This window comes from Castor canadensis, chromosome 13 (genome assembly GCF_047511655.1).
Source record: "Castor canadensis chromosome 13, mCasCan1.hap1v2, whole genome shotgun sequence".
Lineage (NCBI taxonomy): Eukaryota > Metazoa > Chordata > Mammalia > Rodentia > Castoridae > Castor > Castor canadensis.
Window position 1 is genome coordinate 125750002 of NC_133398.1, and position 17827 is coordinate 125767828.

Sequence of the window (17827 nt, forward strand, 5' to 3'; positions counted from 1 at the left end):
TGGTTTCAGAGAGGCAACTGGGAGTGAGAAGGAAGGAACGCTGACCTTGGGGCTGTGTGTGTCCCCAACCATGCCACCATGGATACACTGTTCATGCTCCTTGGTCCTGGAGGGACCTTTGTTCTTTCCCCAGGTGGGTCTCTCCTGTTCTTATAGGACACGTTTCCACGTATGCATCTAGGTGCATATACACACAACACGCACAGGTACCTCTCCAGGGTATTGTAAGTGACCTGATCTAGATATAGCAACAGATAAATAATGAAGGCATTTAGGGGAACAGAAGAAGAGAAACAGGCATGGATACCTGATATAGGTGTGTGCCATAATATGGATTTTTTTGGTGGTACTGAAATTTGAACTCAGGGCCTCATGCTCGCCAGGCAAGTGCTCTACCACTTGAGCACTTCCAGCCCTTTTTGCTTTATTTTTCAGATAAGGTTTGGTGCTTTTTGCCTGGATGGCTTTGGACTGCAATCCTTCTAACTATTCTCCCATGTAGCTGGGATTACAGACGTGAGCCACTATCTACCAACTGCACCAAGCTGGGGACAAGGCCTTCAACAAGTGGACCTGGTGGACACTCAAGAAAACTCTGGGTACCACAGAGAGAGCTCACTGGGACATGCCCCTGAAGGGAACATTGGGTTCCCAACTGAAGAGCCCATAGGTGAGCAGAGCCCCAGGGCCAGTGTCTGTCCTTTATCCCTTGCTCTCTTCTTGCCGCTGCCCTGACCTCCCGCCCGTGTGGCCACACCAGACCCCACGCTGCAGCCTCCTCCCTGTCTCCATCCCACTAAGAGATGTCCACCCCAGGAAGCTACTGGGGCTCTACCAGGCATTGTGTCCTGGGGGGCGTTTTGTGTCCTGATCCGATGCTCCTTCCCCGAAGGCTGGACCCTGAGCTACTCCTTGAGCCGTTTCTCGCCTCCTTCTGCTCCTTACAGCCGTGCTCATCTTGCCGGTGCAGGTGGAGCCTCCTTCCATGGCCCCGGGTTCCTCACGGAAGGTGCTTGCTGCCTTCTGCAGATGCATCGACCCTGGGGAAGAGGACCGGTGGCCTGACTGTGCCATCTTGCCTTTGTTCCTTGGGGAGGATGACGTGGGATGAGCCTTTCTCCTGCGCACAGCAGGACCCTTGCCCGGCAAGTGCAGGACTCAGCAGTCGGTGTCTTTGCAGAAAGCACACGGCAGTAGATACGCTGGGATGAAGCCATGGTGTCCCCTCACCTGGGCAGGACAGCCAGCCAGGTAGGGTGACCCCGGTCCTGACACGGTTGCCTCTCTTTCCCCAGCCTTTGGCGGCAAGCTGAAGAACCCACTCCGAGTTGTCCTGGTGGCCACCCACGCTGACATTATGAATGTCCCCCGTCCAGCTGGAGGGGAGTTTGGCTATGACAAGGACATGTCTCTGCTGAAGGAGATCAGGAACAGGTGGGTGGTGGCCCCTGGCCCTCTGTCTGGGGTGGGGAGGGGTGGGGTGAGGACACCCTAAAGAACGACAGGTCCTTCTTCCTTGGTTGATTTTGTGCTGTGGCTTTCTTTCCTGTCCACGCGGTGAGCACGCACGTAACAAATCCCACAGAGACCAAGAGCACGGGGCTCACGCCAGCACCCCCTCGCTTCCTTCTCTGCTCACCTCCAGCGCCTCTCCCAGAGGTGACTTCTGTGAGTCCTGCAGCTGTCGTTCTTGTCATACTCATCACCATTGCACACGCCAGCATTTCTCTGCACGGGAGCTGCAAACCACATGCAATTACTCAGGGGGAGGTGGCCAGCACTTTCTGTATTGGGACAGGATGGGACGTCGTGGGACAGAATTGAACATAACAGATCAGAGTGTATTTCATCTCAAGTGTTAGGGTGTCACTGTTGTTGCACTTATAAAACGTGAGTGTGCCAGGGTGAGGTAGCACATAAATTAGTCTGAGTCTGTATGGGTCGTTTCCACCGCTATCACAACATACCTGAGGCTGGGTAACTTACAGAGAAAAGGACTTATTTTACTCTTAATTTTGGATTAGAAAGTCCACATAGCATGTCACCCACCCACTCTGGTGACGGTCCCCTTGCCGTGTCACACATGACACAGCAGCACCTGAGAACGACAGACAGCATGGTGGACCAGGAAACCAGAGAGAGAGATTCCTTGTGCAGGAAGTAGTTGTTACCCCAAGAAGCCACTTTGGAGGGCGGCCCCCCAGCGACCCTCACCAGCTTCAGTCAGGCCCACCTCTTAAGGCTCCTCCACCACTGTGCATGTCGCCACCCTGGGGACAGAGCCTCCCTCACGTGAGCGCTTAGGGGACCATAGCGACTCCATCAAAACAGTTGGAGCGGGCATCTCCAGGTAATACGCGAGTGGCACAGGTTTGAACCCTCAGCCTGGGATGCACGTCTGCTGTCTTCCCGGCGTGGACCGGGATCGTCTGGGAGTGTTCTCAGGTCGGTGGTGTGACTGGTGGATTCCGCTTGCACTCAGTCACAGCGTCTCCTGTCCTCACTGGGACGTGAGCACCTGGGCCTCGCGTTTCCCACCCTAGGCGTAGCCGATGGCTTTCCACGCCGTGTTCCTGCAGCTGCGTGGAAACGGACCTCCCGTGTGCACGACTGGCCGTGCACCCCGATTTCCCCACACCTCTGCACCAGAGGGACCCGGTGGCGTTCCCAGGACAGAGGAGCCTCCGCACGGTCACTGGGACTCCCTGCCTCCCACCTGCGCTGGGGCCAGCCTGACCTCTGCACAGGAAGACCTGGTGACAGCTCACGGAGCCCTGCTCTTGCCCTAGGTTTGGGATCGACCTTCACATCTCAAATAAGCTGTTCGTGCTGGATGCCGGCGCTTCTGGCTCGAAGGACATTAAGGGTCTTCGGAGTCACCTGCAAGAAATTCGGAGTCAGATTGTCTCGGTGAGCACAGCCTGCAGGCCTGGCCCCAACCTTGGCTGCTGCCAGCCGTGCCCGGGGAGTGGGCTTCTGCTCTGCCCGCTTGGTTGCTCTGGTTTTGGGGACAGGGCCTCACAGCAGGATCAGGATTGGGGACCGCATGGATGTGCTGTTGTCCTGTTGCTCTGGGGAGAGGCAGGAAGAGGGAGAGCTAGGACATGGAGGAGAAGTGTGACGGGTGAGGTGGAGCAGATCGGAGGCTGGGAAATTCTTACAGTTCATGGTTTGCTTCAAAATATAATTTTCTTTGCAGTGCTGGTGATGGACCTCTCACACATGCTGGCAATCACTCCACCACTGAGGTACACTCCCAGCCCACCAAATAAAATTCCTCTTTACAAATCATGAAGGTAATTTGAAAATGACCGACTGAGAATTACACAGAAAATTCAGAAAAGTAGGAAAACAGTCCCAAGCAAATTTTCTTGAAAGACATAAGATAATAGCTGACTGAATAGAAGGAGGCTGGGTTTGTGAATAGCAGAATTTGACATTTTCCCAAATTATACAAAAATGTAACACAATTTCAGATGGAATTCGGTCTGAACAGATGGAAAGGAGTAAAGTTTTTAATCTTCAGTTTTCGATTGAAGAGTAAATGAAACATATGATAAAGGCTCTATCAACAATACAAGTAAGGAGAGAGACAGACTAGACCATGTGTGTTTTCCCCGCATCCGGGTGACTGAAGATAACATCAGAACTCTTTTCACCCTGTCCACCCCTGGCCTCGGAATCAGAGGCTCCAGCTCCAGCCCCAGCGTGGACCCCATGCTGTTCTGCAGAGACCTTGGGTTTGTCACAGCCAGCAACGATGAAAGCCACTCTTCCAAGAAAGAAGACCAGTCACCCTGAATCCAGCTGGTTGCTGCTTCCAGATCGTCACTCTGTGACCCAAGTGCACAAGGGAGGAGAAAACCGGGCCTCAGCGAGGGGTCAACGAGCTGCCCCTGCCCTAGAGGCAAAACCCTGGCTGGTGGCGGCCTTGTGTGGGGCAGGAGCCAGGCCCTGGGGCTTTCAGGGAATTTGAAGCAATGACAGTTTGCCTTCCCTTGGGCTGTTTCTTCTAGACAACTGAAACCAAGTGAAGCATAGCCGGCCATTACGACCTGGCTGCCTTTCAGCGCTGGGACAGGCTTTTCAGAAACTTCAGTTTTCTGGCTGCAGGGCACTGCACTACTGGCTCGCAGCCAAGGCACCTGGCAGCTCCCTGCCACGAACACCCAGCATTTCCTCTGTTGTGAACACAGCTGGCGTGAACGGCATCTGTGACGTTTTTCTGCATATTTTTAACTGGACATAAAATACGTGGTTTGGGGCCTATGGCATGTGACAATTAAAATCCAAGCAGAGAGCATGCTTATTGCTGAGGAAAACAATGGAGTTTGTGTTGCTCTCTTTGTCCCCTCCAGAAAGACATTAGTGCATTAAGTCACGGCTAACACGTGTTCAAATACGGTTCTTACCACATCTTTTGCTATGTACAGCAGCAGCTTTTGCAATGTCACCGTTTTAACAAGGTTGGGGAGAAAAGTCAGTCTTTCCGCCATCGTGAGACTGAAACGCTTTGTCAGTAACCACAGCCTCAAACCTTTGATCCTCACAACCCATTACCGATAATGTCGATAATGTCGCATGAATGAACTAGGGTCGTTGTCAAATCTGAGGAAGCCTGGTGACGTTCTGTTTTGTGTTTTCATGCAGAAGAAGCGGGATCTTCTGACATGTGGAGTTTTCCTGTCTAGTGACTTTCTTTAAATGCTCCTTGAACTGTCAGCACTCCATCCCCAATTTGTCACTGATGGCCTCCTCTGTCTGCTTTTATGGCCTGAGGTTGTGCCTGCCTTCTTTCACTGGAAGGCAGCGACCTGGTCTGGGCCGTGCTCTTGCAGGCTCCATCCCTGCCAGGCCCCAGGGATTCCTGCCTGTGACTTCGCTCCCTCTGTGGTGTCTGCACACATGCAGGAGAACCCTGAGTCAACACTCAAGGTTGAAGAGCATCTTCAGGCCCTGCACCTGAGACCACCCGGCCAGGGGGCAACACTGCAGGATGTCCCAGTTGTGGTTAGCAATCACGTCTCCCGTGAGCGGGACAGGGCTGGGCTGAAGGCTGCATTTGAATTGTTTGTCATTTGGTAACGAGTGCTGTCCTGCAAATGGAAATGACCATGAACTTTACTTCTCTCTGCCCTGAAAAGCTGAAATCCCATAAAGAAGAGCCTCTCTTCCTACTGACTCCTGGGCCCTGAGGGGCCATGTGTGCCCGGGTCCCCCACGTCAGACCCTGCATGGACTGGGAACAGTTCCTTGGGAACACGGAGGTGGACACTGAGTATTGCACTGAACACTTAGAGACAGCAACACCTACCAAGTGCAGCTCAGACTCCCCACAGGGAAGGAAGGGCAGGTGTGGGGAGGGAGGGGAGGGGAGGAAGACCCCTGTGGGGGAGGGGGGGAAGTGACCAAGTGAGTGGCCACACTTGCCTTGTGGAACCCCGCTGCCTTCTCCCAGAAGAGAGGGACAAATCGCCTCTCTCTTCCTCTGTCCCCTGCATGTAATTCCTTGGTGGCACTGACCATCGAAACTCACAGGAGAGATTTTCAGGCTGGCTCTTACAAGTTAGAGAACCTCGTGTTTTCCTACGCCCAGCATGGCATTGGGTTCTGTTTGTGAGGTCTGATGCTAATGTTGCTATTTTAGTATATTGTAAAATCCCAACAGCTGTGACACAATGACACCCCTAGCTGCAGACAGGAAATGCCTCTGTAAAGGGATAAAAAACACGAGCAGAACATTCCTATTAAAACAAAGTCCAAAAGAGCGACATTCCTCTGGTGTTACCTGCGCCCCAGGTGGCTGGGCTGGGGCAGTGTCTGTACGCAATTGCGCCCCCACTGCAGGTGAAATAGTCCAAATGTGGGGGGTATTCTGCTAGGGTGAGGGGTGGGTGCAGGTTCCTGCGAGGAGGAGATGGGATTCCCCAAAAGTCAGTGGAGAGCCACGGAGCTCAAGAAGGGCTAAGAAGGTCTCAGTGGAAGAATAGGCCAAGGGCTGGGGACAGTGCACGGGAAACCTCCTCCCAGCAGGACCTTGGGAGGGTGTGGACTTGGTTATGACACTATTGGGCTCTACACTGGTCATGTTTGGTGTAAGACTTTAACTGCCGTTCTCTGAAATTCTCTTTCGTGTCTGCCATGTGCAAGTGCCAGGGTCCTGTCACCCCTGTGACCTCACGTGCTGGCTTGTCCCCTGAGGGCAAGCCTGGCTGCTACTCTCAGCGTGCCCTGTGATCTGGGGCAAGTCCCTCCACGTAACCTAAGCTTCCGTCGTTCACCTGAAGAATGGGAATAAGGGCTGATGACAGTCGGATGCCAAACACAAGTCATGGTGAGCAAGTGAGCAGTACAGTCGTGGTTTCATGGAGTCACAGGAAATACAGCGAGATTTTCATACTACGTAAGTCTTTCATAATAAATACTTGTTTTGTCTTTAAAAATTTTTTTTTAAAAATAACAGAAGAAGCTTCTGGAAAACCAATGGCCAAGATCCCTCGACAATGCTTGAAAACAGAGACCTCCGAGTTACTTACTAGAAGGTCCAGGGGGAGTAAAGGCAAGCATCTGATTGAAGGGGTCACTGTCACATCCAGAAATGAGGTGCCGCAGTGGGTGACTGTGTCACTCCTGAACACTGAGCAATCCCGGTTGGTTAATTGCTCTATTTGGTAATTGAACAGCAATGTACTCCCGTTCTACCATAAGTCACGCCATTGCCATTAGATGGAGGACAGGTCAGGTCCTAGAGGTTGAATTGTTAAGGCACGTTGTCAGCTTGCGTCTGCTCCAGGTCCACCTAGGACAGACACACAGATGGCCAGTCCAGTACAAGTCAAGAGAGTCACTTTTTCTTGCTGGAAGTTAAGCCACCTTTGGCTTGCTCACTGTTTATCTGAGAATCTGCAGGAGAAAGGGGGAGGGAGGAACCCCAGCCCCCACCCCCGGGTGGATAAGTGCAGGGTCCCTACCTTTAGCCAGAGCCGTCAACCGGTGACCACTGCAGTGCACCACATCCTGTGGGGACTCAGGATCAAGGAAACAGGGGACAAAGCAGTGGTGTTCGAAGCTGGCTGGGTGGAGAGCTGCAAGAAACCCTCGGTCATCATTTCTACATCAAAGCCCAGACAGCCAGCAGAGGTGACTTGTTGAAATGGCTCCAGGTCACTGTTGACCTCCTGCCCCTAATCTGTCCATCTCTGCAAGGTCCTAAAACCTCTACCTACATCTACATCACCTTAAGGTATGAGGACAAATAAGGTTATTTGAATATCACTCTGACATTCCAAAACACGACCAAGGAAAATAATGGTGTTCCCATCCCGGACTGTTTTCTGTTCACCTGTTGACTTGTTCTGTATCTCTGCCCGTCGCCATTGTGCTCACCGCTCACCTTTCAGCTCCTTCCAGAACATTTCCTCACATTCACAACTTGGCTGACTGTGGCACAAGAGGCCTTGCTCCCGCCTCAAATCATGACATCCTTCCTCACCGAGCTTGATCAGGTCCGGCTTTTGACGTAAAGTGAGGGACGTGCAACTGGTCCTCTCATTTGAACACTTAGGGGCCATGGCGGGGTTCTTAACTGGGCAGTTTAATAGCGAGGTGTCTCAGGAGAGGGACAGAGCTGGGGGACGCGCCCATTGCTGGAGCAGGCAGATCACACACCTTTGTCCGTCAGCTCCATGGGGCTCTGTGCTGGGGACCGTGCAGGGGGGTAGCGGTGGCGTTCATGGCTCCCAGAAGCCACCAGAACACACACATCGGAGATCACTGATCACAGATCTGATAATCATGAAAGATCTTGGGATGCGTGGCAATTACCAAATGTGACAGGGAGACACGAGGCGAGCACAGGCTGTTGGAAGAGTGGTGCTGAGAGACTTGCTCTGTGCGGGATTGCCACAAACCTTTACAATACCTGCAAAGCCCAGCAAAGCAAACCCGATGCAGTGATCATGTCTGCGTTGTCAGTGACTTAAAGTCTGTGGCAGTTGACTGACACTTGAGTCTCTGAAGCTGTTTTGTCTCCGAGCAGCCGGGGGATGTGACCCAGTCCTCACAGGTACTGAAAGACGACTTTGTGGCCATTTTCACCTGCTTGCCTCATCTCCTTCCTGCTCCAGGGCACAGATATTTGGGTCAGGGATGCATGGTTTACTGTACCATGTTCCCAGCTGTAACAGACGCTCACAACACTGCTTTGTAGACAAGTGACCATTGCTGCTACCATCATAACCCATCCAGCCGGTCTCCCTCCGTCACTGCTGTCTTCATCTCAGGCACTGGGAAAGGGGACAGTGTCTTGTGTGATCCACACATGGCAGTGACACCGATTGCTGCCTCTCCTTGTGGAGTTGTGGCTAGACTGACTCCTGGACATCAACAATGTGGTTTAGTGTGAAATAACCAGCTGACTGTTGGAGCGTTCTGCAAAGAATCGCGTAGTTGGAATGTGAGGAAGGTCTGGCACCAGCTGATAATTTCCTGACACTGCTCGGGAACTGTTCCCGTCGGACTTGTGCACATCCTAAGACAGAGAAGGGAAGAAAATTTGCTTGAATTTATAATTTGCTCCTGTGCACCTGGCCACCCATGAGAAAACGTGACCTCCCAGGTGCTTACATTTCTACAAAACCTTGCCCAGGGTGTTAAACTAGTTCCTAATATCACAGACCAAAGCAGCAACCCTCAAGAGAAGAAGTGAATTCCACCCTACAGAGCTCCTTCTAGGAGTCAGAATTGTAAATCCCCAACCGACCCATCCAGGACTGGCTTGGGTGGGAGGAAGACAGGACCCTCACTCGACCTTGTCTGTGAGAGTGTGCATGAAATCAGTCTTTTACGGGGTAGTCTGGGAATTTCTGTGAACATGTCAATGAGTTCACCAATTGATGTAGCAACTCTCCCAAGGATCTAATGAAACATCCACACCAATATGGGAGACTACACGCCATTTCCAAATTTATAATAGAAAAACAAGCAAAGGGCACCAATAGGGAGATAGGCCAGGTATTTACCAGTAGGTAGGAACACGTGGTGGAAATTTATATGACCATTGCAGACAGAAGGAATGAGCTCGAGAGACATGGAGACTGTCATGCAACTGCAGCTCAGAATAACAGCACATGGTACGTCTGAAAATTGCCAAAAAAGAAATAGGGTTTTGTGTGTTCTCACCACAGATTTTAAGTATATGGAGTAGTGCACATATGTTCAATAGCTTGGTTTAGCCATTCTTCAGGTTACATAGATCAAAACATAATGTCACACACCATAAGTGTATATAATTTTACCACCAATAAAGTACGTAAATATTTTAATAAAGAATAACACAGATCTGTGTTTGCCGATATAAGTGACGAATGTGATGCATGATTGAATGAAAATTGTGGCATGCAGATTTTCACCTGATATGAATAAAAAAAGGAGGAAACCACTCGGGTTGACTTGTTCTCTCCTTAGACACCTCTGTCCATAGAAGAGGTGAGAACATTGTGGGTTGCATTTGTCTTTGGTTCTCAGTGGTTTCTCCATGTAAAGGCCTGGAGTTTCAGGATCACTTCAGCTATCTTCCCCTCCAATCCTGCTGGGAGGGGACAGCAGCCATCTTCATGCCTTCCCTTGTCTGAAAAGGAGACCAGGAGAGAGGCACTGTGTGTCCACTGTCTGCAGAGCTTTGCTGTCATAAGGAGTGGTGTGGCATGGTGGACCCTATGTGTCCTTGTCTTCATCCACACTAGGCAACATCAGTCTCCACCTCCTTCAGTTTCGTGTGGATTTGCTGAGACCTGGTCACTGCCAGGGCTGTGGCTTCACGGGCAGTAGTACAGTTTGTGGCTCAGACCTCTCTCTTCTCGTTCCTGCCTTCAGAATCAGAACGGTGGACTTTGGGAGGTCAAGAGGCATGGCCCAGCCTCCCACACTGATGAGGAGGCTGTCGGCCCTGGAACCTGCACTCGCCCCCCGAGGGCCTCTCTCATTACTTGGGAATAAGCCAAGGAGCCCAGGTTAATTCTGTGACCATCTGTGGAGGCTCTGTCCACTACCTGGTGGCCAGTGAGTCAAAGAACCCAGAGAGACCTTTCCTCAGTCATTTACACACTTGTACAGATCCCAGGGTCCAGGGAGTGACTTGTGCTCTGCAAAACATGAACCTATTTCCCGTGGAGGAAGTGCTTCTTCAGGATCCTGAAAGGTCCCCATCCACAGGCTCCTGTGAGGACACGGCAGCTCCTACAGCCCCTCACCTGGAAATGCACTGCGTGGTTCCTGGGCAGGTGCTTGACAACTGCCCAGAGACAACTGTCCACACCTGGTGTCCCATGGGCTCTTGCACAGCGACCTCACACTCCTTCCACTGCAGGGCGGCCTGTGGACCCCCTTCTTCAACACTATTTCCTACTGAAATTTTGTATCCTGTCACTGACATCTTGTGTTCCCCACCCTCCACCATCGGTGCTTGGCAAACTCACCTTCCTCTCTCTACTTCAGGAGTTCAACTTTCTTGGATTCCACGTATAAATGAAGTCCTTCAGTGCTTGTCTTCTGGCGCCTGGCTTAGTTATTTAGCTAACGACCTCCGGATTCCTCCATGTTGTCGTAAATGACCAGAGTTACTTCTTCACTAAGACTCAGGCTTCATCGTGTAAGTACCACATTTTATTCACCATTGATGCATCGAAGGGCACTCAGGTGGACTCTGTGTCGTGCCAGTTGTGGTAACGCGTCAGTGAACTTGTGCTGGGATCTCTTTGACATACCGATTTCATCTGAGAAGTCTTTATATAGACTGGATTAAGACTCTCTGTCATATGGTGTTTTCTACCAATTTGTAGCTTGATAGTTCTTTTTTATTTCAAATGACAGATAAAATTGAATGTGTTTGGTGTATGGACGATGTTTTGAAGTTGTATCTGCTTTGCAGAATGACTAAATGTAGCTAATTTTTTTGGCTTTTCTTTTCTTTTTTTTAAAATGATTTTACTAGCAAATAATAGCTGTATGGGGGGAGACATTGTGACATTTACATAGGTGCTTACAATATATCTTAGTTAGATTTACCCCTCCATTGTTCTCCCTCTCTCTCCCCTCCTTCTCAGAACAATTTCAACAGGTGTCATTCTTCTATTTTCATATATGGATACAAAATACATCCACCATCTTTACCCTCATTCCCCCTTTCCTGTGCCCACCTACATCACCCTGGTACTTGCCACCAGAAAAGACCTATTTTTCCTTCCTGCCTTTCATTGTTTATTATATAACTTTTTATTAGGATATATTCATTATACGGGGGGATTCATGGTGACAGCTCTGATCAGGCTTATAGTGTACATTGGTTAGATCGTCCCCACTGTCTCTCCCCCTCAACCCTCTTCCACCCCACTTAAAGCAATTGCAAGAGGTTTCTTTATCCTATTTCATGTATGTATATGAAGCTTATCCACTATATTCCCTCACCTTAATCTCCTTCATTTACCCCCCCACATTATCCTCCCACTGTACCTATTTTACAGTCCTGTCTTTCATTATTAATATTTAAGTTGAGGTTGAAAGGGGCTTTTAACATATGCATGACCTGTTTTGGCTTCATTTAATCTGGCGGCTTCTGACTGACACAGTGAGCTTCATCCAGTGAGCTGCTCACAGAGCTGGTTTGCTCTGTTTTGATTTCTGAGTATGACAATACTGCAGTGTGCTGTTCCATTCCCTGGGGACGGCCACCTGCCCATCTGTCTCCATTGAAGCTGTCATGAACCAAGCTTCTGTGAACACTGTCCCCTGACTGTGCACCTAGGACTAGCACTGCTGGGACATTGGGTGGGGTCCAGTTCAGTTTATAAGAAATTGGGGATCACCTCTCAGAGTGGTCCCACATTTTACACTCCCAGCCGTGGTACTTGAGAGTTCCAGCTGCTCCATGTCCTCACCAGGGCTGACCATTGCCATGATTTTAAATTTGATCCATTCTGGTGGGTGTGGATGTCCTCTCCTTGCAATCTTGACCACTTATAAGAATCCTTCAGGTGGCCTCCTAAATCCTGATAAGGCCAGGAGACTTAGCTCTAATTAAAAATGCTCTATCTCTCTGGGTACAACCTCCTCTCACCTGAGACTAACATTTCTCACTGATATTAATGTCAAAGGGATAGAAAATATTGTCAAAAAATTGAGACAATAAAAATGTGCAGAATATATTGTTGAATATATATTGTTGAAATACCAAGCAGAATATCATGTGCTGACTTTTGGAAAAGGAGAGGATAAAAACTTCTGACTTCTTAAACATGTAAGTTTGATTTTTAGATGTGTACAAGGATGCAGAAGAAACTAACAATGGATGTTATCTGGAGTGGGGTGTGATCTGAGATGGAAGAAAAGTATTTACTGTACTTCTTCCTATATTTGGAGGGTGTATTTAATTGTGTTCATTCCCTACTACAAAAATTTTCACCAAAATATCTTAAATAAAATAACACTGAATAACAAAATGTAACATAAATAAAATATCAGTTTCTCTAAAACAGCCCACAACTCTTTCCCATTGCCAAATATAACTGCTAATGGTTTGCTGCATATTCTTATAGGCTTTATAAATAAACCTATGTCTGTTTCACATAATATGTAGACAAAGCTTTTTAATCTTATTTTGGGCTTTAATATGACTATACTATGTATACTTCTGAAATTTGCCTTTTGGAATTAATGGTATAATGCTGGATTCTGTCCATGTTTGTACACATGTAAGCATAATTAAATAGTCCCTGATCAAAAAATATTTAGGGTTAATTAAAAATGTTTGACTATGTGAAGTTTATAACACCCATGCTTATGTGATTATTTTTGAGGAAGAAAAGTATATATAAAGTATATATATGGTGAGAGAGAGAACAAATTGTCCATCTGGGGGAACTACAGGAGGTGAGACAGATAAAGAAAATGTTAGAGAATGAAAAATATTGAAAGAACCCATTTATATGTGAATATAATATAATGCACTGTGTTGTAAGTTGTTGAATATTAGGGGAGCATGGCGATAGAGAATGAGTAAATAATGGAGGACTTAATTTGATTAAAGCGCGATGTATACAGACCTGAGTACCAAGGAGAACCCCCCCTGCACTATCAATATACACTTAATCAAAAAAATGAACGACAGGATGGAAAAATAGGTCTTTTCTGGGGGTGGTCATAGTGGGAGGGGGTGAGCACAAGGAAAGTGGGAATGAGGGTGAAGATGGTGGATGCATTTTGAATTCATATATGAAAATAGAAGAATGAAACCTGTTGAAATTGTTCTAAGAAGGGGGAAAGGGGGAAGAGAGAGAAGGATGAAGGGGGTAAATCCAACAAAGATATATTATAAGCACATATGTAAATATTGCATGTGTTCCCATGTACAACTATGAAATGCTAATAAAGTCTTAAAAAGAATTTGATCATATGTACATGTGTAGATATTACGTTTGTGATAGTGGGACTGTTTGGGGAAAGAATACTAGTGAAAATGAGACACGCTTCATCTGTTTGAAGATGACATAGTGAAATGCACTGAAAGCTGCTGAATAATGAGTGTGTAGGGGAACAGAGAAAGAGTAATAGAGGGGGTTAACCTGCCATTTTGAAGGTCAAAAGAATCAAACGTAGCAGTCTCACACAGATCAAGAGTTTACCTGGAAGTGCATTCATTCCACAATCAATCGACAGTAAACTCTCCAGACCTTTTCAGGAGGCAAGGAACATGGCGACAGTCCCACTGAAGTGTTGGACTTCTCATCAATTCAAGCTTTTGCTTTTATTGTCTGACTCAGGCTCTGCTTCATCTTTCTGTTCATTTGATTCTCAACAGTGGTGGGAGTTTGGTAGCAGTTTTGGTGGCCCTGAACCAAAGGAAACAACTGTCCCTCACATGAAGGGTCTGCCTTCAGGGTCCTGGGTTTCCACAGCATTTCACTCCCTAGGAAGATTTATGACAGCATTGCCTTGGAAACCTGAAACTGGAAACTGTGAGTGCTGTGACCCTAACCCATGTTCCGCGAGGTGGGTGGCAGTAATCAAACCTCTTCCCTTTACTTTTCAAAGAGCAGGGGCCAATCCTGAAGGTACAAACCTGAGCGTTCTGCCGCTGCAGTCAGTCATCATTGAAGGTTATCTGGCGAGGAGGCCCTGATGATGGCTGTGGCAATGGTGGGGCTCATCTCTGGCAGTTTTGATTCGAGTCTGGATTCCTTCACATTCCATAAGAAAGGTAAGGTTCTTTGTAGAAACTAATGCAGAAGAAGTTGTAAAATTATCTTGACATGTGGCATGATTAAGCCTTCAGTTTGTAAGTGTGAGCATAAATATTCTAGTGCATGGCTTGCACATCGTTTTGAAATCTGTGTATGCGATAATTTGTGCCTCATGTTTCTATGTGCCATTACCTCGTGTGTCCCCATGTATGCAGCTCATGAAATTTCAAAACAGCCACACCGTTGAATGTATAGCCAGTTACTAAGATTTTCTCTGATTATTGGATACTTTGGACATTTCCAAAGATTTAAATTCTGTATTTAAATCTGAAAAGATCCTCTTGATTCAAGGAAGTCTGCATTCTATCCAACTTCCTGCAATTCATCTCCTGGCAGTAGAATGGTAAGATTTCAAGCAGAGGTCTCCCATGCATTTAACAAGCCTTTTACCTAAGAATGGATGCTACTTGGTATTTCTGCCCACGTAAGAGGAGTCTAAATCCCTAGCCTTGAAATGATAGCTCTTAGTCTAAGTCTTACCTGGAGTTTATGTCATTTTGGTGAATTACTGTTTCTCACAGTGGGTCACTCTCAGCTCCCCGGAGGCCCTCACCCAATCTGTGGTTTTATTTTCCAGGAATTTATTATATCCAAAGTGTAAAAGCAATGGCCATAGTTATTCTGTTCTGGTGGACTATGGCTTTGACAGAGCAGAGTCAGACAACAATAAATACTGGCTGGTCAAGAACAGGGAGAAAAATGCCACAAATATTTATACTGGAAATTCAGTCGGGAAGAGTTGTGTGGAGCGAGTATTTGCATACAAGTCCCTGATATCGTTATCCCCCTCAGTGTTAAGACAGAACTATGAAGGTGTGATTATGACATTAGATTCTGTCACATGCTTGCTGAGGTAACGACATGGCATTTGTACCACTGTGTTTCTAAGTTCTGAAAAGCTTCTTACTTCTCTATCAGATGTGGCTGGAAAGGCATCCTCTCCTTCCTCTGTCTCTGATTTTGGAATCCTTTCTAAGGTAACCATTTTGGGGGCAGGATAAAGTTATGTGCAGATGAAGAGTAGACTATTTACAAAGGATAAAGGAGGACATCTGCCTTTCTCAGTTCATTCTTCTAAGCCTCTGTCACAATTGAAATCACAAGTCAGTTGTTACTCTTATTAAAGTCAATGTGCTTCATTCTTTCTATTAAATGGAGAATTTGCTCTTTTTATCACCTGGGGTAAGAAATGGGGCATGGATGGCTATGTTAAAATTGCCAGAGACAAGAACAACCACTGTGGGATTGCAACTTGGGTCAGCTATCCCAAGCTATCTTGTCTGAGCTTCTAGATGCTGATAGGAAGGACTTGACAGAGGACATCATGCTCAGAGGAGGGACTTTGTCTTCAAAGTGACCAGCCTCTACTGCATAGGATCCAACTCTTGAGTCATCCGTAAGTTGTGATGTGAATTCTCTGACATTTTTGTAGCAGTAACAGGATACCACTACTCTAATAATTGATTGGTATTACTGATTTGCCTAAATAATGCATTGATTCATTTGATTAATAAAATTTAAATTTTGTCAATGTTGAGACATCTTTCTGTTTCTAATGCACTGTCATTCTTCTGTGAAGACAGAACTGAATGTGCCAATGCTTCACCAGGAGAAAGACTGGGTGGCCTTCTGGCTCTTGCAGTCAAACATATGCAGACATTATTTCAGGTGAACAGAGGCTCTGTCTAATCCAATCCTTGATTAGAGCAAAATTTGACAAAGGATCTATGAGTAGAAAAGAAAATTGCTTGAATTAAAAAAATCACTTTTTAGAAAAGCAAACAGAAAGATAAGTGATTTTACTACTCTAAAAGGAATTGGGGGATCATTCTTATTACACTCAAGATGGTTGCAGCCATCAGTTTTTGGGAGTTAAAGACTTGGATCTAGCTTCTGGAACATCTTCACAACATTGGATGAAAACCTGGTGGCCATGCCCAAGTCAAGGAAGAAAAGGACACTGGTGGGTTGTCCAGGTTGATTATCATTCAAGAGATAAGATATAATTCCTGGGTGATGGCAGGGCTTCACACATGGCGCCATGGCCTTGTAAGGTAGAAGACGGATGGAAGGATCAGAAATGAGAGTCTGAAGCTGCATTAAACCAAGCTGCCTTGAAAAGGCATTAAGCCAACACTTGAAATGGACAAAAAATACTCTCCATACTGCATTGGTATAGAGCACATAGTTCCATCAAATGCGTGTCTCCAAAGTTAATGAGGGGGGAGAATATTTAGTGAATAGACTCCATCATCCCTGAGGAGGGAGTGATATGGAAACTAAGTTTGCAACCCACAGAGGCTACAGATTCTATCCAAGTCCATCTGCATTGGACCTTGTGCCAGGCTGGAATTTTCTCTCCCTTCTCTACTAGTCTACATTTAACAAAAGTGACAAATGTACCATTAGGATCAAATTTCCTTGGGTTTTGTACATAAGTGTAGAGTATGATAGGAAGAAAATGTGAGATTCCCTTACTAATTTCCCTCTCCAGGGTGGGGCCTAGATTTGATAGGACTACAACTGATGTAGTGCCTACTATGTGCCAGTCATCCTCACTATGGGAGAGACAGTTCCCATCTCATTGAGTGCTTGTGGGAGAGTGAGGAAGTCAGGGAGGACTTCCAGGAAGAAGAGATGTCAGAGTAGACAGTCACTGAGAAAAGGAGAGCTGAGTGTCTTAGCAGAGACCAGAGGACAGACTCTGAGACAGGAGACCAAGTTTAAAGACCCTGTGAAAGAGACTGTGTTTCTAAGACGCTGGGCCATGAGGTTGGTGAGAGATGCATTTGTAGGACACAGGGACTGCAATGGGTAGTACAGTGAAGAAACCAAATTCCAGTTATCCTTACTGTTCAACAAATGACCTAGACACACAATCACTTGAAAGAAAACATCTTTCACATTTCTTGGCTGGACTCAACTGTGTGTTTGTCATTGGGAGTTCTGTCTTTCTGGTGGAGACATCTGGAGGTTTGGCTGGGCTGGACATCCATGAGCGATCACTTAGTGGAAAGTTGTGGATGGTGGTGTTGATGGGACTTCAGCTCTAGCTGGTAACCAGACTCCACAAGAGGCCTCTCTGTGACTGGCCCCCGCAGCATGAAGCTGTGGGAACTGTACCTACTTGTGCATCTACTCCAAGTGGAGAAACTAGACGAAGGCTCTCATGATGAGTGTGATCTTCTCTATTTGGAACCAGTAAAGAAAAATATTACCAAAGAAACACAGCCTCTCTTCTCTATTAGGACATTTTACACTTTCACAATTCATGTATTTAAATGGCTATCCTTTTTGCTTGTATGCATTCAAAAAGTGTCCATAAATCACCTTCATGAGGTGGTTGTTGGACCTGGAGACACTAAAGTGAACCAGATAACCCTGGCCCCTCCCTTTGGAGTTTCCATTCCCCTGGGGCAGCCCGCACATCCCAGCATGGCAGGAGTCCAGGTGCAGTGGTCATAGGCTCTGAAAGGAGGGCAGAGGACACTGTGGTATGTGTTAGGGATCAGTGCCCTCTAGGGGTTGGTGAA

At 47.2% G+C, this 17827-nt stretch overlaps 1 long non-coding RNA gene across 2 annotated transcripts; it reads right to left on the minus strand.

The window, feature by feature from the left end:
* Nucleotides 1-1424: 1424 nt before the first annotated feature.
* Nucleotides 1425-15972, minus strand: LOC141415599 (uncharacterized). 2 transcript variants are annotated; one of them, XR_012440584.1, is made up of 4 exons: nucleotides 14114-15957; nucleotides 9021-9137; nucleotides 6537-8530; nucleotides 1425-5096 (listed from the first exon to the last, which is right to left on the minus strand). It is a non-coding gene; the product is annotated as an uncharacterized lncRNA (long non-coding RNA). The 2 variants fall into 2 exon arrangements; XR_012440583.1 differs by having other exon boundaries at nucleotides 1425-8530; nucleotides 14114-15972.
* Nucleotides 15973-17827: the final 1855 nt, after the last annotated feature.